The 25,465-nt window shown below is 41.5% G+C and overlaps 1 protein-coding gene across 2 annotated transcripts in view; it reads left to right on the top strand.

Moving 5' to 3' along the window:
• The window catches only part of LOC126278462 (CD151 antigen-like), a 1,693,623-nt gene that overhangs the window by 1,276,329 nt on the left and 391,829 nt on the right, over window positions 1-25,465 (top strand). The window lies entirely within an intron of this gene.

The following is a 25,465-nucleotide window of genomic DNA, read 5'->3' as shown; positions in this document are numbered from 1 at the left end:
TTTGTTCGGTTTCGTACGTTGCATCTGCTCGGGGCGGACGTCGTAAGACACCCGTTCAAGTTCGTCATTGATCGGTTAACTCAGTTTCTTTATTACAGAGGGCAGCTATCCCTCTGACCGAACACACTGAGCTACCGTGCCGGCTAACAACTCAGTAGTAGACTACATTCTGTCTAAACTACTGACAGCCTTGGGAGATCCAGCCATGACAAAATTCTTCCACCTGGTGTGCAAAATGTTTGAGACATGCGACATAACCTCCGAGTTCAAGAAAAATGAAATAATGCATAGAAACAAAACGGCAGTTATAAGAGTCGAGGGTCATGAAAGGGAGGTAGTGGTTGAGAAAGGAATGAGATAGGGTTGTATCCTATTCCAGATGTTATTCAATTTGAACATTGAACGATCAGTAAAGGAACCAAAGAAAAATTTCGACTATGAGTTAAAATCCAAGGAGAAGAAATAAAAAAAATTGTGGTTTGGTGATGACACTGTAATTCTGTCAGAATGATAAAAGGACATGGAAGAGCAGTTGATCGAAATGGACAGTGTCTTGAAAGGAGGGTGTGAGATGAACATCAACAAAAGCAAAACCAGAATAATGGAATGTAGTCGAATTAAATCGTGTGATGCTAACCGAATCACATTAGCAAACGAGACACTTAAAGTAGTATATGAGGTTTGCTATTTGGGCAGCAAAATAATTGACGATGGCCAAAGTCGAGAGGATATAAAATGTAGATTGGCAATGGCAAGAAAAGCGTTTCTGAAGAAGAGAAATTTGTTAAATCTAACGTAGACTTAAGTATTAGAAAGTACTTTCTGAAGGTATTTCTAAGGAATGTAGCCTTGTAAGGAACTGAGACATAGACGATAAATGGACAAGAAGAGAATAGAAGATAATAGAAAGTTTTGAAGTGTTGTGCTCCAGAAGGGTGCTCAAGATTAGTTGGATAGGTCACTTAAGAGGATATACTAAATAGAACCGGGGAGACAAGAAATTTGTGGTACAACCTGACTAAGAAGAGGGATCGGTAACAGGACGCATTTCAAGTCATCGGGGGATCACCAATTTCATTGTAGAGAGAAACGTGAGGTGTAAGAACCGTAGAGGCACGGTAAGAACTGATTACAGTAAGCAGACTCATAACGACGTAGGTTGCAGTAGTTCTGAGACGAAGAGGCTTGCATAGGATAGAGTAGTGTGGAGAGCTGCACCAAAGCAGTCTTCGGACGGATGACCACAACAGCAGCTGAATGATTCACTGGTAATGTTACAAACTTTGATGGATGATGGAGAAGGATAAAAGTATCAGTATGAGCTAAGGGACTCTAGTCCCGGAACGATCAAGTCGAACGGTATGAGCGCAAATCTACTTGAATTCCGCCTTAACCTCGCGGAGCACTCGAACTAAGAACACCAACGTATTAACCTTTTGGTCATGACGTGCAGAATTCCCGCTGAATGCCGCACAAAATCCTCATATAATTTACCTATTTATGGTCTAGTAACCCCACGTAACTTGATATTAAAGAGGCCGAAAATCCTAAGTCTACAGTTCAGTAACCATAAATTCAATTTACCAGCACCAGTTTCACAAGCTGCTACATTTACAACAGTTGTTCAAAACAGCGTCCCCGAGCGCCAATGCAACCATGGCATCGTCACAGAAAGTTCTTACCCCACAGTTTTTCATTCCATATCATAACTAATATGTGCACCATATTTGGTTGAAATCGTTGCAGGGATTTAGGATGACCTTTTTACCCGTGGTTTTGCCCGCGTACGCAGGTGTCAAATATCTTTCAAATGTATTTAACATATTTCACACGTATTTATACACATATTTCTCCAGTATCTCTAACGACTTTCGCCCTGCATTTTAATTTTCACGCAGTTAAATGTTTATGAAGACGTGTCCACTGAACTACATGTCTACGGTGATATACACTACTGGCCATTAAAATTGGTACACGACGAAGATGACGTGCTACAGACCGAAAATTTAACCGACAGGAAGAAGATGCTGTGATATGCAAATGATTATCTTTTCAGAGCATTCACACAAGGTTGGCGCCGGTGGCTACACCTACAACGTGTTGACATGACGAAAGTTTCCAACCGATTTCTCATACACATGCAGAAGTTGACCAGCGGTGCCTGGTGAAACGTTGACGTCATGCCTCGTGTAAGGAGAAGAAATGCGTACCATCAAGTTTCCGACTTTGATAAAGGTCGTATCGTTGCCTATCGCGATTGCGTATTGTCGTATCGCGACATTGCTACTCGCGTTGGTCCAGATCAATGACTGTTAGTAGAATATGGAATTGGTGGGTTCAGGAGCGTAATACGGAACGCCGTGCTGGATCCCAACGGCCTCGTATCATTAGGAGTCGAGATGAAAGGCATCTCATCCGCATGGCTGTAACGGATCGTGCAGCCACGTCTGGATCCCTGAGTCGACAGACGGGGACGTTTGCAAGACAACAACCATCTGCACGAACAGTTCGACGACGTTCGCAGCAGCATGGAGTATCAGCTCGGAGACCATGGCTGCCGTTACCCTTGACGCCGCAGCACAGACAGGAGCGCCTGCGATGGTGTACTCCAAGACGAACCTGGGTGCACGAATGGCAAAACGTTATTTTTTCGGATGAATCCAGGTTCTGTTTATAGCATCATGATGGTCGCATCCGTGTTTGGCGACATCGCGGTGAACGCACATTGGAAGCGTGTATTCGTTATCGCCATACTGTCGTATCACCCGGCGTGATGGTATTGGGTGCCACTGGTTACACGTCTCGGTCACCTCTTGTTCGCATTGACGGCGCTTTGAACAGTGGACGTTACATTTCAGATGTGTTACGACCCGTGGCTCTACTCTTCATTCGATCCCTGCGAAACGCCAGATTTCAGAAGGGTAATGCACGACTGCAAGTTGCAGGTCCTGTACGGGGTGTTCTGGATACAGAAAATGTTAGATTGCTGCCCTGGCCAGCACGTTCTCCAGATCTCTCACGAAATGAAAACGTCTGCTCAATGGTGACTGAGCAACTGGCTCGTTACAATACGCTACTCACTACTCTTGATGAACTGTGGTATCGTGTTGAAGCTGCATGGGCAGCTGTACCTGTACACGCCATCCAAGCTCTGTTTGACTCAATGCCCAGACGTATCAAGGCCGTTATTACGGGCAGAGGTGGTTGTTCTGGGTACCGATTTCTCAGGATCTGTGCACCGAAATTGCATGAATATGTAATTACATGTCAGTTCTAGTATAATATATTCGTCCAATGAATACCCGTTTATCATTTGCTTTTCTTCTTGGTGTAGCAATTTAAACGGCCAGTAGTGTAATTTTGCCGATACTTCCAGTGGTATATGCGGCTATTGTTTGCGAAATGTATTATGAATAGAGTTAGTCGTACAGAAGTAATAAATTACAACGCCATTTTAGTTCTTCAAGCATCTCAGTGGTTATGAGGTCATATCTCCTGAAAATGCGCGTCGTACAATGATATAATTGTGCTGGTACATGTGCATATATATGGATACCGTCTGAAAAACTATTCGGTAATACAATTAATGATAAGTATGTAATTAATTAAAACGTCATGCTTCATGCGGCAGTTGTACTGCATGAATAGTGAAAACATAGTAAGCAATAAATTTTTTTTCCTTTCACTATTTTGGGGGAGGGGGGGGGGTGTTGTCAGCGAGAAAATGTTTCTTAAAGGTTTGGTATTACGTATAAAGTTTGTTGAAAGTCTCGCAAGTGTGCTCTCACTCTCAAATACTGGGTGAATAAAGTATTGGTATTCGCTCGTCATGGGCTACACTTCTTTTTCACCGCCACCGCTACGTCTTTGCTGGGCAGGTTATAGGTAGCCTATGTGTTAATCCAGGGAATACGCTACCTCCATTCCAAATTTCATCCTAATCCGCCCATCTGTTCCACTGTGAAGGAGTAACAAACATACCAACTCACAAGCATACATTCTGGCAAGCATACGTACTCACATCGCATTTTTAATATACTAGTGAATTCGACAACGATTTGCAATTGCTAAATCTGAATGATAATCGGATATACATCCTAAATTCCTTCGCCCCCCCTCTCTCCCCATCTCTTCCACCCCCTCTCCTTGTTCATACCCTCCTCCTCCACCCCTTCCTCTCTTTGTTCACCCCCTCCTCCTCCACCCCTTCTTCTCTTTGTGCATCGGCTCCTCCCCTCTCCCTTCCTCCTCCCTCTGTCCATCCATGTCCTCCTGTCCCCTCGCCCTGTGTGTCTCCCCCACTTTCATCTCTGACTTTGAGCCGTGTTGTTGCTATTACGAACGAAACATCGATTCTGAAATGAAATCGCTTAAAATGAGTGGGTAAATCGATTGGGATGATTGGTATATTGGGTATGAGAGATACCTTCACGAAAGATACCTTCAACTACGGGATCTATGACGATAGTAACTTCAGTGACAGTATTTCGCGCAGATTTAATCTGTGAATAGATGGGACTACAAACTTTTGAACAATTCAGATTCAGCCGTAGTATTCTAATCATAAGCCGATAAGCCACATACACCTTTACTGTTTTTTGTAAAAACGACGGCGAGGAACAAAACAAATCAGCATGTGCTTGTGGATACAATATTTGTTTGAAGTTATATGAAAATGCAAAGAATAAAAATGAGAGAGGCTATTTGTCTATTGGTTTAGATGCCTTCGTAGTTGATACTGACTGCAAGAGAGAAAACGGATCCGCAAATTTTCACATCACAGTACGGTATTTTCTTTGTCACAGCTAGTTTCAAACCGAAACCTGTACATTATAGTTTGAAAAAACATATAGCCTTTGTTCGTCTCAATGCATATTTGTGCATTGTGTCAAAATTTGAAGTAAATCGGTCAAGAACTTTTCGAGACTTTTGGTGAAAACGTTTCCCCTTTATAAATTACATAACCACTAAAAAATACATATTCTACGTCCCAAAAAATCCTAATTAGAGTATTTTGAAGTAAATCAATCAAGAACTTTTCGCTAACGTTTTACTAATAACGTTTTCCTTTTAAATACCACATACATACTAATATATTCAAGATATTAAAAATACATAGTCTATGTATGTCTGAATGTCCATTACAGTATCGTCTAAAAGTTTGAAGTAAGTCAGTTAATCACCTTCGGTTTTTTTTGGTAACAACAATTACGCTTTACACATTATATGTATCAATTTGTTATATTAATTTATAAAATATAACCTATGTCTGTCCAAATGTACAATTAGAGTATCATGTGGAAACCGGAAATAAATCAAGAATTTTTCGAGGTTTTTGCTAACAAAGTTTTATCTTTATATATTACATATTTATTTATATACTATATACATTAAAATACGTAGACAATTTAATTCTGAAATACTGTTAGATTACCGAGTAAAAATATGAAGTAAATTGATCTGTACATTCATGTCAACGACGTTAAAGAACTTTTCGAGATCTTCAGTAACAAGGACAATCATCGATTTGTCCTTATAAAATAATGCAGGGTTTAAATACATATATATATATATATATATATTAAAGTACGTAGCTGAGACGTTCAATTATGGATAAAGGAATATAAGGCGAAAGGTTAGGGCCCATGTACCAACATGGGCTATTTCCTGTTACTACCTTATTGACATAAATACCGCTGAAACAGGTACGCCTTTGGCAATGACAATTTAAGTTAATTACGACACAGATTGAGTAACATATCAGATCTCAATAATAGGGCAATAAAAACAAGTAGGCCTTGATCAATAAGAGTTTCAGCTAATCCAAATTGTATCGCTTATAGCAGAAACCACCTAAATACGCTTTTCCAGGATGTTGGGAAATTAAAAAACTGTGTAGCATTGTAAGTTGAAGTCTGATCCCCTTCTAATATTTCTGAATGAAACTTTAAGGTGTTAGAAATATGTACGAGATACGAAATAACTTTAAAGAAATTTACTGTGCTATAAACAATTTTTAAAATTATTGCACTTAGATTGTTCCTGAAATAAACCACTTATCTATTAATTTCCTATGGCAATAATATAGAAACAGACAGATAAATTGATTAATCTTTGCATGTTTTAAGATGAAAGATTAAGTAAATAACACCGTTCTATTTATAAAAATGTAACAGGCATTAGTTTTTATGTCAGGTACTGAAAAACATTTAACCAGAGCTCTCTCACATAAAATATCTCCTGTACAGTAAAAACCTCTCTGGCTTTATTCAGCCTATGGCATGTCCTCGACAATTTCGATCTCGGTTGTTGGCCATTGAATGATGCTATCATAAAATTCTTCTTAACCAACAGTGTAGTCCATTAATTTTATCAGGTCATCAAGTTTCTTTTTGTTGATTGGAACCTAAAACCAAAAATTACGTCGTGCAAGACACAGTAAGTGTTTGTAATGCTACAAAATGTTGTTGTTCCTTGCTCACTAATTCGATATCCGACTAATAACATTACTGTAATCATCGTACCTTTCCCAAAGGATAAGCGTTCTCAGAAGGTAGTTAGGTGGGCTGTCAGTTTTCAATGGAGAGGAAGTAGATGAAAATCCTCCTATAAACGCCTTTGCTACAACTTTTCCTGGAGGATCTTTAGAGTACAGGAACTGTTTGTAACTAGATACCTTGAATGACTCCTTGGATTCTCTTGGTCATCCCTGCCTGATGTTCATCAGAGTTTGTAGTTTTGTTGTACGGCGTAGGCCACCAACGTTTACAACTTACAACATCGTCCGAGGTAAGATGATAAACGGGACAACGTCCGGACACACTTCACGTTAAACATGAGCTCAGAATACTGATGTGGAGTATGAATTCTGTCCATCTTCCTCAAGAGCCGTTTAATACTTCCTAAGTCCCTGTCACATGGCGAAAAAGAGTGCCCACGCACTGGAAAGTTATGCGTGATCGTATCAAACCGATCTCTGTCACAGAGACTTAGTAAGAATCGCACAACTGTGTGATTTTATTTTGGCCCCTTGGCCCATCACCAAAAAGTATGAGGTGTTTGACATTAGATGGAATTTCAGTGTCAAAGTAATGTAGCAACATAGAATAGCCTTCATCTGGAACTTTGTGCGCTTCCCTCTGATGGTACACATACAGTTTCAAGCGATTAGTTTTTAAGTCATTTACTGAAAAAACATTTAACAAGAGCTGTCTCACATAAATATCTCCTGTACAGATATACGAGGCAAAGGCGGGTTTTACGTGAAGTCAAATTCCAATGCCAGTGTCTTTGTTCTGAGACGCTTCTTTGATAGCAAAATAAAATTTTTTAGATCTTCTGTTATGCTAAACTACTTCAGCTGCTACATTACGCTTAGTATTTGTATTTACAGATGATCTCTCACAAGTTGAACAAACGTCAAATTGTGGCCGACCAAACGAATATGAGAAGTTCTCTTTGAAGTATTTATGGTAGAAACTGTACTTAACTCTGTTTTGTAGATCAGGGCTATCTAGAACGAACATATTGTACATTTTTACGAGATCAAGTCGTGCATCAAGGTATTTTTTGGGTTTGCCTCCATAATGGGTTACTTTCGCGTCAAACGTCTCAATTTGTTTATGAATACGTACATTAATTTCATCTAGAACACAGTTCCCACTTCTTGACTTCACCCGCCTGCCCACTGGGCTTTTATTAAGGACAAGACATTTATTGATTCTGTTAATTCTGTTGTCTGAATTGAAAAACTTGCAAGAAATCATTTCTACGTACTGGGGTTTAGAATATCATTCAGTTTTAAATTGTGTTTATGGGAGTATGATATTTTGTTGTTACACAATTCATCAATAGTCATGTCAGCGGCTTCTTGAATCTCATCTTGACCTTGTTCCCCTACGTTAGGGTTTTTACGCCTACGTTGTACTGGCATATCCTCAACCAACGTTTGCAAGTTGTTGTCTTGCGTGTTTTTACTCTCCAAAGAATAAAAGTTGTTCCAAAGTGCCTGTATAGATTCTTCAGTGAGTTTTGAATGACATTTATAGCTACACTCAGAGTTTACAATGTTCGGTGGGACTTTCTGGACGACCTCTCTTCCTTTGTGGCACACGTACCTCAGTAATTGCACTCTAGCTTTCCGGACAGCGTTCCGCTTTTATTGTTCTTCATGTCTCACTCCACGTTTACGCTTAGGATTGGGTTCATCGTCTGAACTGTCAGACATGATTAAAGAACTGCAAACTGCTTAATAATCACTAAATACATCTATATTTCACACACACATCACTCCGTTTTTATTTCCATTAACAACAGCAGACTCCATAAAAACAAAAGAAGGGTCACGAAACACGTAATCCTAACAGGGCCACCAACCGTCATGAGTGGAGGAATGACTTTATTCTAGAAAGAACCTAAGTGACGGTGCTTGGGTTCTTATTGAAATAAACACATTATTTACACAGCTGCGTAATATGAATCCTTATATGGAACATGGGCTGTTTCTGCAGTAAACGATGTATTTATCTCCAGATAGTAACATCCCATCAAAATCTCCATTTTGTTAAAAGTGTCACTTAGGTGGTTTCTGAAATAAACGATTCAATTATGAAATAGCTCTTAATGTAATTAAAAGGGAACAGGCAGACCTTCAGTAATAACAGCTTCAGTTAAGTAAAATTATCAAATAGAAAACAGGCGGGCCTTCAATAATAAGAGCTTCAATTAAGTAAAATTACCAAACAGAAAACAGGCAGGCCTTCTGTGATAACAGCTTGAATGAAGCAAAATTATTAAATGCAAAACAGGGAGACCTTCATGAATAGTAGCTTCAGTTAAGTAAACAAGAGTTTGAATTGCCTCCTCACGCATGTACTCAAGGAGTATAGGGCTACACCAAATAGAAAAACCAAGAAAGGGTACAACGAGAGGACCGGCTTTCCAGGGCCCTTATCGTTGGATGCAGAAAGCCAAAATAAATATTAACACAGCAGTGTTAATTACGTGAAAGCGACAATAACTAGCGAAATGGTATACGCGCGTCACCGCAAGATACCAACTGTACAACGACAGCGAAACGCCAGAAAGAAAACCAGGCTGCCAAACCAAATTATACAGCCTCAGCAATTGGAAATTTTGGGACGAGGCACCTCCTAAGCCAATATAATTAACAGAGCGAGGACGTCTGCAGTGCCCGAAGGTATCTCGGAAGCAGCACAGGGCCGTATTACAAGAGAAAGATGGTGTTCAAAGACGATTCTTTGGAACTTCTCTATCTCCTCCGTCAACCCGACCTGGTACGGATCCCACACTGATGAGCAATACTCAAGTATAGGTCGAACGAGTGTTTTGTAAGCCTCCAGCAAAGATGTTAGTGGCCTCAAACCAGAGGGACTTCACACGACAGATCGAGCTAGTGGTGCCAGGAATTCGAAAGGCGGCGCCAGCAACCCCGCCACGACTCAGTGCCCTATCTCAGTTGCAATTTTTATTAGAGTATGATGTTAAATTTTAAGTAAACCAGTCAAGAACTCACGGAGATTATTGATAATAGCCATATATATTAAAAACATTTTACCTTACGTCCGTCCTCTTGTTTGTAAAAGTATCGTGTAAAAATGTGAAGTAAATTGGTCAATTACTTTTCGACATTTTTGATAAAACCGTTAAGCAACGACTTGTCTTTGTATATTAGTATAGATGCAAGATATTAGTCCGTGACTTCTTAAGTCATGAGCGACCAGAAGTTCGTATGGGTTTTATCCAAACCCCATATCTACGTAATATTTAATATTATAATTCTAATAAATTTTCCATTAATTTAGCGACTCAGCAAAACATAGAGTGGTCACAATTCTTCATAGTTGGACATGTTATCCTTTCACTAGTTGCTAATAAATTTACATTAAATTAATTCACATTTATTTACTCTACTATAAAAAAGACACAACACATCATTGATCACAAAATGTTCCTGCGCTACTGGTTAACTTTTATTCACGAATTCACACTTCGTGGTCAGTATGACTTGCGTATCTTATCACGGCAGCCGTTCCTTCATTATCGGCAGTGCTGGTGGTTATTCACATTTCCCCCTGTCATTGGCACCTAGACTCAGCCCCTACTTTGTCAACATTGCCACGACCTTTGTTTTTGTCTGCGCTGACCCCGTTCAGTCCATCAGAGACATGTTGCTTAAAATAACGTTCAGTAGCTTAAATGTATGAGCATTCCTAATTAACAACTGCGTTTCGTCGTAAGGGGCTTTCACGGCTCCTCGCTTCCACTGGCAAAGGGCATGTGAACACCACATGATGAGGGATTCTAAGTCACTAGAGTCACACAGTACTGATGTCAGTATTGTGGATATGAGCCATGCCCTGTCGTAAAGAAAACCATACCCTTACTGGGGACTGTGTGATCTGTTCGTGGTCTCTCTGAAGTTCGGAAGGAGAGTGTATACTTTGCGTTCTGTAATTTCACAGTGCCTATCTCACTGTTATTATAGGTGCAGAAATGCTCCATCATCAGTACAGATGGAGAGATGGAAAAGGAACAGGCGATATCTGCGCAGTCGGACATCTGTTTTACTGTCACACGAAAGTCCCCCAACAAGAGGACAGTATCGAAAAGGAGGGGATCAAAAGTACGTTTGGGTCTACAAACAATCACCTGTGGCTGAAAATCTTGGAGTGTGCGTATGTGAACGAGAAGTCCGATTCATACAGCAGAAGGAGAAATTAGTAATACAGCAGTTTTCACACTTGAACAGAAGATACCAGTGCGTATCAAAACACACATGTTAAGTCAAAATGCTGTGAAATACTTGTTATTGAATAGTATCAGCACGCTGATGTGGCGTAACATGACGTCAGGTGTATGACGTACAGGCACCTGCTCACGGTCCGTGGCGCACCCCACCTCGTGGCTCTGACGTCACGCATAGAAGTTTCACTTTGCCCTCGTTCCTCTGGAATGTAGGTGTTTAATCTACATTGATACTCTGCAAATCACATTTAAGTGCCCGGCAGGGGGTTCATCGAAGCGCCTTCACAGTTCTCTATTATTCCGATCTCGTATAGGGCGCGGAAAGAATGAAGACCTACATCTTTCCGTACGAGCTCTGATTTCCCTTATTTTGTCGTGGTGATCGCTCCTCCCTATGTAGCTCTGTGTCAACAAAATGTTTTTGCATTCGGAGGAGGAAGCTGGTGATTGGAATTTCGTGAGAAGATTCCGTCGCAACGAAAAACGCCTTTCTTTTAATGATTTCCAGTCCAAATCCTGTATCATTCCTGTGACACTATCTCCCATATTTCGCGATAATACAAAACGTGCTGCCTTTCTTTGAACTTTTCCGATGTACTCCGTCAGTCCTATCTGGTAAGGATCCCACACCGCGCAGCAGGATTCTAAAAGAGGACGGACAAGCGTATTGCAGGCAGTCTCCTTCGTAGGCCTGTTACATTTTCTAAGTGTCCTGCCAGTAAAACGCAGTCTTTGGTTAGCCTTCCCGACAACATTTTCTGTGTGTTCCTTCCAATTTAAATTGTTCGTAATTGTAATATCTAGGTATTTAGTTGAATTTACGGCCTTTAGATTAGACTGATTTATCGTGTAACCGAAGTTTAACGAGTTCATTTTAGCACTCATGTGGATGACCTCAAACTTTTCGGAATTGAGGGTGAACTGCCACTTGTCGCACCGTTCAGATATTTTTTCTAAATTTTTTTGCAGTTTGTTTTGATCTTCCGATGACTTTATTAGTCGATAAACGACAGCGTCATCTGCAAACAACCGAAGACGCCTGCTCAGATTGTCTCCCAAATCGTTTATATAGATAAGGAACGGCAAAGGGCCTATAACACTACCTTGGGGATCGATGCGATAGAGAGCAGTGAAGTATCTCTGATACTTTGATCAGGCAATGCGCAGTACTGGAGAGCAGGAGAATAATCTCTGTGATACCATAGTGTGTTAACTATAGAAAAGGGAGCGGAAAGTTACGAAAAAATACAAGTGGGACAAAAGTCTGATGTTTTGTTGGGAGAAATGGATGTCGATGTGACTGACATAGGGGATTAAGTATTACAGTCTGCGTTTGACATAACTCTGAGTGGACTGCGATCAAAACAGGCACAAAGAACAAGTAACATTACCGCGGGATTTCTAAAAACATTGGGGGAAGTAGCAACCACAGAATTATTCAGATCAATGTGTAGAATCTATTAGACCAGAGACGTACCATCGGGCTTTTAGAAGATTATCATCCACGCCGTGCTGAAGACAGCAAAGGCAGATAAAAGCGAAAACCATCGCATAGTAAGCTTAACAGCACCTTCATCCAAGTTGCTAAAAAGAATTTCATACAGAAGAATGAAAATCAAAACTGAGTATCTGTTAGATGAAGAACCTGAGAGGCAGTTCTGACGCTGCAAATAATTAAGGAAGTCAGGCTTAAGAAAAATTAAGGCTATTTCTTAAGGTGCGTCGACTTAGTAATAGCGTCCGACAATTTAAAATGGTGCAAGAAGTTTGAAATTGCCAGGAAAATAGATGTAAGCTATAGGGAAATGTTACTGATACACAGTATGTACGTGGAGCAAGAGGAAACGGTAAGACCGGTAGGACAAAAAAAGTTCGCCAGTTAAAAACAGAAATGGATAAAGGAAAAGATATAAAAGAACACAGTCTTTCTCCTGTACTGTTCCACGTGTATATCGAAAGTGCCGTTGTAGAAATAAAAGAAAGATTAAGTAATGGAAACAAAGTTCAGAGCGAAAGAATAGCAAGGATAATATTTTCTCAGAACATCTCTAGCGATAATGTAAGTGAGGAAGAATTACAGGATCTGATAAATGTAATTAACAGTCTACTGAACAAAGTATGTGGATTGAGATTAAAGCAAAGGAAGATGAAAGTAATGACGAGTAGCAGAAATGAGATTAGCAATAAACTTAACACGAAAATTGGTGACCACGTGGCAGACGAAGTGAGTGAATCTGCTATCTAGGCACAGAAATATAAGAAGCACAACTGACAGTCAAAGAAGTCAGGTAGTGTCAAATATGGTCCATAATCTGGGGAAGCAATTTACGATGACTTGTGTCTGGAGTACAGACTTGTACGGAAATTAATCATGGACTAAGGGTAAACCAGAAATGAAGAACATCGAAATGTTTGAGGTTCGTTATTTGAGAAGAATGCTGATATATTGATAGTAATAAGAAGAAAAAATGAGGACGTTCAAGGCAGAATAGGTGAGGGAAAGAATACATGGAAACTGACTAGAAAAAAGTAGGATGTGATAGGACCTGTGTTAAGACATCAGGGAATAACTGCTGTGATACTGTGGGAACCGTTAGAGAGTACAAGCTGTGCCGGAACACAGAGACTGGAAGATATTCAACAAATAATACAGACCACGGTACTCTGAGGTGAAGAGGCTGACGTCACAGTGGACAGCGTCAGTCTAGCGAGGAGCCTGGTCATATCTACTTTGCTACACGCAGAGCTCTAGCCGATATAGGGGAATACACTCCGACTCCTTCGTGTTGGCGCTGATGGATGCGCCCCTAGGGCGGATTCATTTTGCAGTTTGGGCAGGCCCGTCCACAGTGATCTCAGCACTGACGCCGCTGAGCTCCGACCGAGTTCGAATGATTCCCTCTCTGCAGCAGCCTGATCACAGACAATCGTTATTAAATGTCCGGAGTTCTTAATGTGTACGAGGTCGGTAGCCTTCAGCACTTTATTTCTGTAGTAAAGAGGGCGCACTGAAAAGTAATGCCATTGAATTTTTTATGTGAAAATTCTTAACACTTCTTGTCTACAACAAACGTTATAAACATTCTATCTTTATTCTTCATGTCCACACATTTGCAGTCGTCTGCCGCTCTACAGCTCTTAATTATAGCGTGTAACATGACGGTGTGTAACTAACAATATCGGTACGTGAGAAACAGCGTGCTGTAATCGAGTTTCGAATTCGAAGGGTTCGTCCACACACGACGTACTCTCTCCTTAAGAATGACAGTCAGACCACACACGAGCGCTGCGACATCTGCAGCAAACCGACATTTTGGGTTCACTATCATCGACCATCCTCCATATACTGCCGGTTTAGCCCACATCCGATTTTCACCTGTTTCCAAAACTTAAAGAACACCTTCGAACACTTTACTTTGATAGTGATGTAGTGATGCAGTCAGAGGTGGTGATGTGGCTCCGTCAATGAAGTCAAACATTGTACAGTGACAGTATCAACAAACTGGCCTCTCATTAGAAGAAACGTGTTCGTCGCCTGGGTGACTAAGTTGAGAAATAAATATATAGGCATGAAGAATAAATACGTAGAATGTTAATAATGTCTGTTTAATTTTAAAAAGCATTAAGAGATTTATCATAAAAAATTCCGAGTCATTACTTTTTGGCCCACTCTCGTAGTCCACACATTTTATCAGAAGCCATCCAAAACAGATAAAACCTTCCAATAAATAATTATGCTACTATTTTTTGACATTTCCAAATACTTAACGAGGAAAAAATTATTCGCACAAAACACCAGTAGAAGAGAGAGCTTCACATAGTAATTGTATCATAGATAAATAGCAGTATACGTGGTTATCATACAAAGTATTACCGTCAGTGCAGCTGTGTTAGAGGGAGAAGAATTTGCTAGCCGTAGGATGGGGACAGGCGCTGTTAAAACCAGTGCTACAGGGACCGACCCGTGTGTGGTAGTTTCTCACAGGATTTTCTGAAAAAATCAGTGACAACAGGTTTTGCAAAAATGTTAATAAATATGGTGATTTTTTGTGCAACACAAGCGGATAACATTCAAAAGAAATGAACCGTTCTGTATGGACCAGTAAGTGCCGAGTAAGGTTTTAACGAATGAAAAAGAAACTCCGTGCTTAAATTGCTTAGTCAGAAATTTACTACGAAAGGTGAGAGAGCTTCATCGAAGTTTTAAAAGAAGTATAAATGAATGAAGCCAAACTGAGAGAAAGGACAGCAATGTGAGAAGCATTTAAGGATCGGAAAGTAATATTTCGCCTTCTGGTTTGACTAAAAATGCTAACAAGTTTTGGTCTTACGTAAATGATGTTTTCAATCGCTCAGGGACCTACTTGTACAGACAAGGAAGAGGAGAGAGAGAGAGAGAGCGAGAGAGAGAGAGAGAGAGAGAGAGAGAGGGGGAGGCTGAAATAATCAACTCGGGCTTTAGTAATTATTTCACTACGGAAGCCTGTAACATATTTCATCCGTTCAGTCATTTCATGAGCACGGAAGTGGCAGTTATCGATATAGATAAAATCAGCTGAACTCCCTCAAAACTGGCAAGTTACCTTAACCTGGTGAGACACCTGTAAGAATTTTCACAGATTGAGGAAACAGACTTGCTTCCCTTCTTGCAGCGACAAGCATACTAACATCGACAGACCAATATCCTTAACATCGGTTTGTTGCAGGATTCTCGAACATATTCTCAGTTCGAATGTAATGAATTTCCTTGAGACAGAAAACTTGCTGTCCATGCATCAGTACGGCTTTAGAAAGCATCGCTCCTGCGAAACGCAACTTGCCCTTTTTTCACATGATATCTTGCGAACCATGGATGAAGGGTCTCAGACGGATGCCATATTCCTTGATTTCCGAAAAGCGTTTGACTCGGTTTCCCACTCCAGACTCGTAACTAAGCTACGAGCATGTGGGATTGGTTTCCAAGTATGTGAGTGGCTCGAAGACTTCTTAAGTAGTAGAACCCAGTACGTTGTCCTCGATGGTTAGTGTTCATCGGAGTTGAGGATATCATCTGGAGTACCCCAGGGAAGTGTGGTAGGTCCGCTGTTATTTTCTATCTACATAAATGATCTTTTGGACAGGGTGAATAGCATTGTGCGGCTGTTTGCTGATGATGCTGTGGTGTACGGGAAGGTGTCGTCGTTGAGTGACTGTAGGAGGATACAAGATGACTTGGACAGGATTTGTGATTGGTGTAAAGAATGGCACCTAACTCTAAATATAGATAAATAATGTAAATTAATGCAGATGAATAGGAAAAGAATCCTGTAATGTTTGAATACTCCATTAGTAGTGTAGCACACTCTAAATATAGATAAATGTAAATTAATGCAGATGAATAGGAAAAGAATCCTGTAATGTTTGAATACTCCATTAGTAGTGTAGCAGTCACGTCGATTCAATATTTGGGAGTAACATTGCAGAGCGATATGAAGTGGGACAAGCATGTAATGGCAGTTGTGGGGAAGGCGGATAGTCGTCTTCTCGTCTTCGGTTCATTGGTAGAATTTTGGGAAGATGTGGTTTATCTGTAAGGGAGACCACTTATAAAACACTAATACGACCTATTCTTGAGTACTGCTCCAGCGTTTGGGATCGCTACTGAGGAAATTTAGCGAACGAGCACTTGAGGCTGACTGCAATAAAATTTTACTGCCGCCAACATACTTTAGCGGAAAGCCCACAAAGATAAGATAAGAGAGATTAGGGCTCGTACAGAGGCATATAGGCAATCATTTTCCCTCGTTCTTTTTGGGAGCGGAACTGGCAGAGAAGATGCTAGTTGTGCTACGAGGTACCCTCCGCCACGCAGCGTATGGTGGATTGTGGAGTATGTATGTAGATGTAGATCGACAGATTCACAGGTCGTCGGGGCCATTAAGGATACCAACCGACGGGAAGGAAAGTGCAGTATTTACCGTTTTCAAGAAAGATGGTCGGACAGCTGCACATAATGGTAAGCCCAGAGTGTTGACGTTATTCTATTACAGAATAATGGGGCATGTTTTATGCTCCCATACTTATATTCGGTTCCAAAAGTAAAATCACAGGTATAAATGAACAGGAGTTTAGGAGCAATGAGAAAACACAATTGGATACAAGTCTTGAAAAATCGTAAACAAGAGAAGCTCTCCTGAGTCAACCCAAATAGTCCAGCTGCCTGCGGATGGACAAAACAAAGTCATTGGCAATCTTAATTTAAAACAAATCCAGAATAGACTTTTCTCAGTTGAACACATAACAGTCTGTTTGCTTGGTAATGATGAAAACAAAAATGCTCTGAATTCAAGTTTTCTTGACATACTGCGCCAGGACGCATTCGGTCTTGCTTCCTGCCGCTTGGATGACGTAAGAAAGAGGTCCGTGGCGCAACTGACCTCTGTTGGCGCTCTGTTTGCCGTCCGGCGGTCAAGTTTGCCGTGGCAGCCCTCGAATCTCTTCTGTAAGGATTCAGGCTGCCTTCGCTACTCGAGCGTATAGTGGGTTACAGGCATGATAGGCGTAGGTAACACGGTACTGCACACAGTATGATATTAATGGAGAACGAAAATCTCGTCTGGGAAAATCAGAGTAGAGCAAACAGAGATTATGTGAAATTCAGTTCGCTCTGTTCCTCCATGAGATTCAGTCCTCAGTAGACGACGCTACCCAGGAAAATGCCTTCCGGAAGGCATTCGAGCAGTCCACCCAGATCATTTATGTTACCAAGCTTCAGACCAGATTTGGGTTAAAACACAGAACTTCGTAGCACAACATGGGGCTCTGAACAGGAAAATATCAACATGCATGAAATCAATTCGGAAAATCTCCAAGTGTTATGAGCCGAATCTGTTTATAACACAGATTTGAGGCCTGCTGTGATGTTAATAGGAAGCCTAAAATGCCAGTAGAGTGCATCGAAACGTTGGAAGACCTGTTAACGATCAACGATGGAGTGGGTAGCAGTTGTCGCTGAGCGCAAATCACTGTCACACACTGTGCTTCGATAAGGCTGTCGGTGATAAATCACTGTAAACAGTTACAGTACATAGAAGTAACCGACTGGAGTTACCTAGAGTGGAATGAACACGTATAAATGTTTGTATTAAGACGGCTCGTTTAGTACGCACGGGAGCGTCACAGAAATCCTCAGCGAACTCAAATGGCAGATTATATAAGAGAAGCATTGGAGAGGTTTACTTCTAAAATTCCAAGATTGTCTGCAGGAAAAGGAGCTGGACAACGTATTCCTTCCTCTCCCCTCCCCCAACCCCAGCCCCCCCCCCTACCAGCTCCCATCCCCACCCTCATTCATGTTTCACAATATGACCCCGACGAGAAAACCAGTAAATTAGAGGCCATATGCACGGTTACCGGCAACCGTTCTTCCTACAACCACACGTGGATGGAAGATAAGAAGGGGAAACGACATTGGCACCAGAATTACCCTTCCGTTGACATAATTTCGTAGTTGATTGTCTATTATCGAAACAAAGTCGACTGCATCACTTACTAACAAACTCTTCGATCCTAACCAAAATTCATGTCTGTTGGATTCCATTTTTTACGTAATTTCTGATTGATTATTGGTTCCAGAGATACTATGCAATCCTTCTGAGACTGTAGTTTACAATTTTTGTAAGAATCACATAATTCGAATGTTGGAAACAGTTTAATTTATCATCCCATGTTTCCCTACCATGAACTGATGATTTACAACAACTAAACACCGTAATAGGATAATAGATTTCGTGACAGGCGTACTCATTAGACTAATTGCTAAACTGTATCAAATATTAACAAAGGAAGTTACTGTCCCTCACAAATTTCAATTAAACTACTGTTTGGAAAAGGTAACATTTATTCAGCAGGTGCTCAAGGGCAACAAATCGTGTTTTACATATGATACTGTAACACAAACGCATCACAGCAATTAATATAACAAAAATATCAACTCTAACATTAAATTCTGCATAACGTCGGAAACATTACACACTCGAAAAATGTAAGACCAGTTTTCTAATCATCAGGCAAATTTATTTAAGATGAGTCACTTTACACATAAGTCTAAGTCTTTCTAACTTACGTAAAAATTTCATTTTATTTTGCTCAGATGGGAAACAGGGTTGTACAAATAATTGTGATCTCGCTTATGATTGCTACTACATTAATACAGGTGTAAAAAAAGAAAAAAACATTTTTGAGTAATTACTAGTACAAATTAAAATAGCGACAGCCTTCTGGGAGCTTGGTTCCATTATTAAATATATGCTTGTGCATAAATCTTTCAACTTGTTTTGAGATAAATATCTTTAAATAGATTTTAGAGGCACACCAAGTGTCACTTCAGAGTGAACTGACATTGTGCTCGGTCGTGATTATCTGCAAGGTGACGGCGGCTACTATAGGCCACTGAAGCCAAACATTGGTTTGAAATGAGGCATAATTGCATAAAACCTTTATCTGAACATTGGCTTTTGTGTAAATTGTGCAAAAAGATTTCCAGCCAAAATGATACCAGGCACGAAATTATTTTCTAAGTCTTACAATTATAGATGTAGTATGGGCCATACAATAAAATGTTGATTTTTAAATTAAAAAATATCCTTTTGTGCTTCACGATCACATGTAACCTGTTTATACACCTAAAGTACAATATAATAAAAAATAATGTAAAACTTACAATAGAAACTTAAATTTAAATGTGGAAAATAATGTTGTTTACATGCGACACAAGTTAATTAAGCAATACTTGTCTAATTTTCAAAGTTTAAAGAAAAAAAACTGTTCCGTTGTAATATAATAAATTCTCAATGTCTACATTTGCCCAGCGCTGACTTAATTCACAGTGGAACCAGTTTTTTTCGAAAAATTCACCACAGACTGACGTGACATAGATGTTCGTTTATTCGCTTCAATGATTTTAATCTCCTTTTTAGTGTAATTCTATGAAAATTAGAACTATACGCAGTAGCCCATTTGGTTATTTCGCTTTCCGAAATATTTGAAACCGTTCACCTTATTGCAGGCTCAAATAACTCCCCTCGACCCTCTTGTTCTCGAACCTCAATATCGCGCCAACAAAACAGGAGAGTTTATTTATGTTGCCCATACACCCGACTTTGTACAGCCCGAGCTACTGTCTTTTGCACATCAAAACTTGGTTTAAGCAGAAACCGGCGTGAGTAAGAGGGATTTCATTATTAGAATATAATCTACATTAGAATACCTAAATCTTAGTACTAGCACGAGAATATTACTTTTCACCCTCTGTAGTGTAAACTGATGCTGAAAATTAACCCGTTCACCAGCTTCGACACTTGAGAAGAAATATATATTCGTACATACTCAACATCTCGAGTTCTAACAAACGGCGGATCATGCCTGCACTTTATTCGAATCCCTGTGTGCAATCAGTAACCACAGATCCGAGAAACACCAAGTGGTCGGTAATTCCCACCGGGCCGTACCAATCGCTCGATGTACGTTGGCAACACTGTATCATTACGTCGGATGTCAGTTGTTCTGCTAACGTATTTTGTAAGCTGTTTACGAATTAAATATCGTGCAATGAAGAAATGTTTTGACTTTCCAGTACTTTCGAGGTACGTAACTAGAAAAATCTGATAAAACAGGTGAACCCTGGGACCAGAAACCTGGAATAGACTGCTGCCATTGAAATAGTCACATTATAACGATAAAAGCCACTAGCTGTTTTTGTTGTATGAGTGAATTGAAGCTCAAATTTTATTTTTATCGATATATAGCTTAGCTAACGTCACACGGAAAGTATGGTGGCTTGCGGATTATACGTCTGCATGTATGTATAAACCAACGAATTACGGGGAAGGAAATTGGCAGTCTCCCTATTCATGGGAAGAAACCATCCCAGCATTTGGGATAAGCGATTTAAGGAAACCATCTGGATGGTCAGGTGGGAACATGAACTGCTGCACCACTAATGGCTGTCCATTTGTCCACCTCCCTCGGTCTTATAGAAAACATGTTGTGAATTAGATCCTGAATGTGTTATTTCTAACAGAAGTTTTCATCTACTCTTAATCCTAATAATTTAAATTTTTGCCTTCACTGACTGTATGATTATGTTGTGAGAACAGTGTTTGTACGAGTGTCTATGTCACCAAACGGTAAACTTCGTGTTTTGTTGCAGTTATGCGCTAATCTGTTATCCGCAAGCCACCAGCTAAAGTTTTTTTTTTTTGTATCTAGTATGGTTTGTTTTTCTATATGTGCTGCTTCCTCTTTCGAAGAGTCATTGTAATCACAGAGAGTGTTTCATGTTAGCACACTCTACGCTGCAGAGTAAAATTTCATTCTCAGCACAGTATCTACATCTACGTCTACATCCATACTCCGCAAGCCATCTGACGGTGTGTGGCGGAGTGTACCCTGAGTACCTCTATCGGTTCTCCCTTCTATTCCAGTCTCGTATTGTACGTGGAAAGAAGGATTGTCGGTATGCTTCTGTGTGGGCTCTAATCTCTCTGATTTTATCCTCATGGTCTCTTCGCGAGATATACGTAGGAGGGAGCAATATACTGCTTCACTCTTCGGTGAAGGTATGTTCTCGAAACTTTAACAAAAGCCCGTACCGAGCTACTGAGCGTCTCTCCTGCAGAGTCTTCCACTGGAGTTTATCCATCATCTCCGTAACGCTTTCGCGATTACTAAATGATCCTGTAACGAAACGCGCTGCTCTCCGTTGGATCTTCTCTATCTCTTCTATCAACCCTATCTGGTGCGGATCCCACACTGCTGAGCAGTATTCAAGCAGTGGGCGAACAAGCGTACTGTAACCTACTTCCTTTGTTGTCGGATTGTATTTCCTTACGATTCTTCCTATGAATCTCAGTCTGGCATCTGCTTTACCGACGATCAACTTCATATGATCATTCCATTTTAAATCACTCCTAATGCGTACTCCCAGATTATTTATGGAATTAACTGCTTCCAGCCGCTGACCTGCTATTTTGTAGCTAAATGATAAGGGACCTATCTTACATTACACTTGTCTACATTGAGATTCAATTGCCATTCCGTGCACCATGCGTCAATTCGCTGCAGATCCTCCTGCATTTCAGTACAATTTTCCATTGTTGCAACCTCTCGATACACCACAGCATCATCTGCAAAAAGCCTCAGTGAATTTCCGATGTCATCCACCAGGTCATTTATGTATATTGTGAATAGCAACGGTCCTATGACACTCCCCTGCGGCACACCTGAAATCACTCTTACTTCGGAAGACTTCTCTCCATTGAGAATGACATGCTGCGTTCTGTTATCTAGGAACTCCTCGATCCAATCACACAATTGATCTGATAGTCCGTATGCTCTTACTTTGTTCATTAAACGACTGTGGGGAACAGTGTGAAACGCCTTGCGGAAGTCAAGAAACACGGCATCTACCTGTGAACCCGTGTCTAAGGCCCTCTGAGTCTCGTGGACGAATAGCGCGAGCTGGGTTTCACACGACCGTCTTTTTCGAAACCCATGCTGATTCCTACAGAGTAGATTTCTAGTCTCCAGAAAAGACATTATACTCGAACATAATACGTGTTCCAAAATTCTACAACTGATCGACGTTAGAGATATAGGTCTATAGTTCTGCACATCTGTTCGACGTCCCTTCTTGAAAACGGGGGTGCCCTGTGCCCTTTTCCAATCCTTTGGAACGCCTCGCTCTTCTAGAGACCTACGGTACACCGCTGCAAGAAGGGGAGCAAGTTCCTTCGCGTACTCTGTGTAAAATCAAACTGGTATCCCATCAGGACCAGCGGCCTTTCCTCTTTTGAGCGATTTTAATTGTTACTCTATCCCTCTGTCGTCTATTTCGATATCTACCATTTTGTCAACTGTGCGACAATCTAGAGGAGGAAGCACAGTGCAGTCTTCCTCTGTGAAACAGCTTTGGAAGAAGACATTTAGTATTTCGGCCTTTAGTCTGTCATCCACTGTTTCAGTACCATTTTGGTCACAGAGTGTCTGGACATTTTGTTTTGATCCACCTACCGCTTTGACATAGGACCAAGATTTCTTAGGATTTTCTGCTAAGTCAGTACATAGAACTTTACTTTCGAATTCACTGAAAGCCTTTCGCATAGCCCTCCTCACACTACATTTCGCTTCGCGTAATTTTTGTTTGTCTGCTATGCTTTGGCTATGTTTATGTTTGCTGTGAAGTTCCCTTTGCTTCCGCAGCAGTTTTCTAACTCGGTTTTTGTACCACGGTGGCTCTTTCGCATCTCTTACGATCTTGCTTGGCACTTACTCATCTAACGCATATTGTACGATGGTTTTGAACTTTGTCCACTGATCCTCAACACTATCTGTACTTGAGACAAAACTTTTGTGTTGAGCCGTCAGGTACTCTGTAATCTGCTTTTTGTCACTTTTGCTAAACAGAAAAATCTTCCTACCTTTTTTAATATTTCTATTTACGGCTGAAATCATCGATGCAGTAACCGCTTTATGATCGCTGATTCCCTGTTGTACATTAACTGATTCAAATAGTTCGGGTCAGTTTGTCACCAGAAGGTCTAATACACTCCTGGAAATTGAAATAAGAACACCGTGAATTCATTGTCCCAGGAAGGGGAAACATTATTGACACATTCCTGGGGTAAGATACATCACATGATCACACTGACAGAACCACAGGCACATAGACACAGGCAACAGAGCATGCACAATGTCGGCACTAGTACAGTGTATATCCACCTTTCGCAGCAATGCAGGCTGCTATTCTCCCATGGAGACGATCGTAGAGATGCTGGATGTAGTCCTGTGGAACGGCTTGCCATGCCATTTCCACCTGGCGCCTCAGTTGGACCAGCGTTCGTGCTGGACGTGCAGACTGCGTGAGACGACGCTTCATCCAGTCCCAAACATGCTCAATGGGGGACAAATCCGGAGATCTTGCTGGCCAGGGTAGTTGACTTACACCTTCTAGAGCACGTTGGGTGGCACGGGATACATGCGGACGTGCATTGTCCTGTTGGAACAGCAAGTTCCCTTGCCGGTCTAGGAATGGTAGAACGATGGGTTCGATGACGGTTTGGATGTACCGTGCACTATTCAGTGTCCCCTCGACGATCACCAGAGGTGTACGGCCAGTGTAGGAGATCGCTCCCCACACCATGATGCCGGGTGTTGGCCTTGTGTGCCTCGGTCGTATGCAGTCCTGATTGTGGCGCTCACCTGCACGGCGCCAAACACGCATACGATCATCATTGGCACCAAGGCAGAAGCGACTCTCATCGCTGAAGACGACACATCTCCATTCGTCCCTCCATTCACGCCTGTCGCGACACCACTGGAAGAGGGCTGCACGATGTTGGGGCATGAGCGGAAGACGGCCTAACGGTGTGCGGGACCGTAGCCCAGCTTCATGGAGACGGTTGCGAATGGTCCGCGCCGATACCCCAGGAGCAACAGTGTCCCTAATTTGCTGGGAAGTGGCGGTGCAGTCCCCTACGGCACTGCGTAGGATCCTACGGTCTTGGCGTGCATCCGTGCGTCGCTGCGGTCTGGTCCCAGGTCGACGGGCACGTGCACCTTCCTCCGACCACTGGCGAAAACGTCGATGTACTGTGGAAACCTCACGCCCCACGTGTTGAGCAATTCGGCGGTACGTCCACCCGGCCTCCCGAATGCTCACTATACGCCCTCGCTCAAAGTCCGTCAACTGCACATACGGTTCACGTCCACGCTGTCGCGGCATGTTACCAGTGTTAAAGACTGCGATGGAGCTCCGTATGCCACGGCAAAGTGGCTGACACTGACGGCGGCGGTGCACAAATGCAGCGCAGCTAGCGCCATTCGACGGCCAACACGGCGGTTCCTGGTGTGTCCGCTGTGCCGTGCGTGTGATCATTGCTTGTACAGCCCTCTCGCAGTGTCCGGAGCAAGTATGGTGGGTCTGACACACCGGTGTCAATGTGTTCTTTTTTCCATTTCCAGGAGTGTATGTTATCGCCACGAGTCGGTTCTCTGTTTAACTGCTCAAGGTAGTTTTCAGATAAAGCACTTAAAAATATTTCACTGGATTCTTTGTCCCTGCCACCCGTTATGAACGTTGGAGTCTCCCAGTCTATATCCGGCAAATTAAAATCTCCACCCAGAACTATAACATGGTGGGGAAATCTACTCGAAATATTTTCCAAATTATTCTTCAGGTGCTAAGTCACAACAGCTGCTGAGCCCGTGGTCTATAGAGACATCCAATTACCATGTCTGAGCCTGCTTTAACCGTGACCTTCACGCAAATCATTTCACACTTCAAATCTCCGTCAATTTCCTTCGATACTATTGCACTTCTTATCGCTATAAACACGCCTCCCCCTTCACTGTCCAGCCTGTCTCTGCGGTATACATTCCAATCTGAGTTTAGGATTTCATTACTGTTTATATGTGGTTTCAGCCAACTTTCTGTCCCTAGTACTATATGGGCGTTGTGACCGTTTATTAATGAGAGCAGTTCTGGGACCTTTCTATAGACGCTCCTGCAGTTTACTATTAGCACATTAATATTGTTATTCCCTGTTGCATTTTGCCTACTCCTCCCTTGCCGCGTCTCAGGAGGCGTCTTGTTGGGCCTAGGGAGGGAATTCTCTAACCTAAAAAAAAACCATGTGCACTCCACACGTACTCCGCTACC

The sequence above is a fragment of the Schistocerca gregaria genome, chromosome 6, assembly GCF_023897955.1.
Source record: "Schistocerca gregaria isolate iqSchGreg1 chromosome 6, iqSchGreg1.2, whole genome shotgun sequence".
In the NCBI taxonomy this organism is placed as follows: Eukaryota; Metazoa; Arthropoda; class Insecta; order Orthoptera; family Acrididae; genus Schistocerca; species Schistocerca gregaria.
The sequence above is the reverse complement of the archived record's forward strand: the minus strand, read 5'-3'. Positions and strand labels throughout refer to the sequence as shown.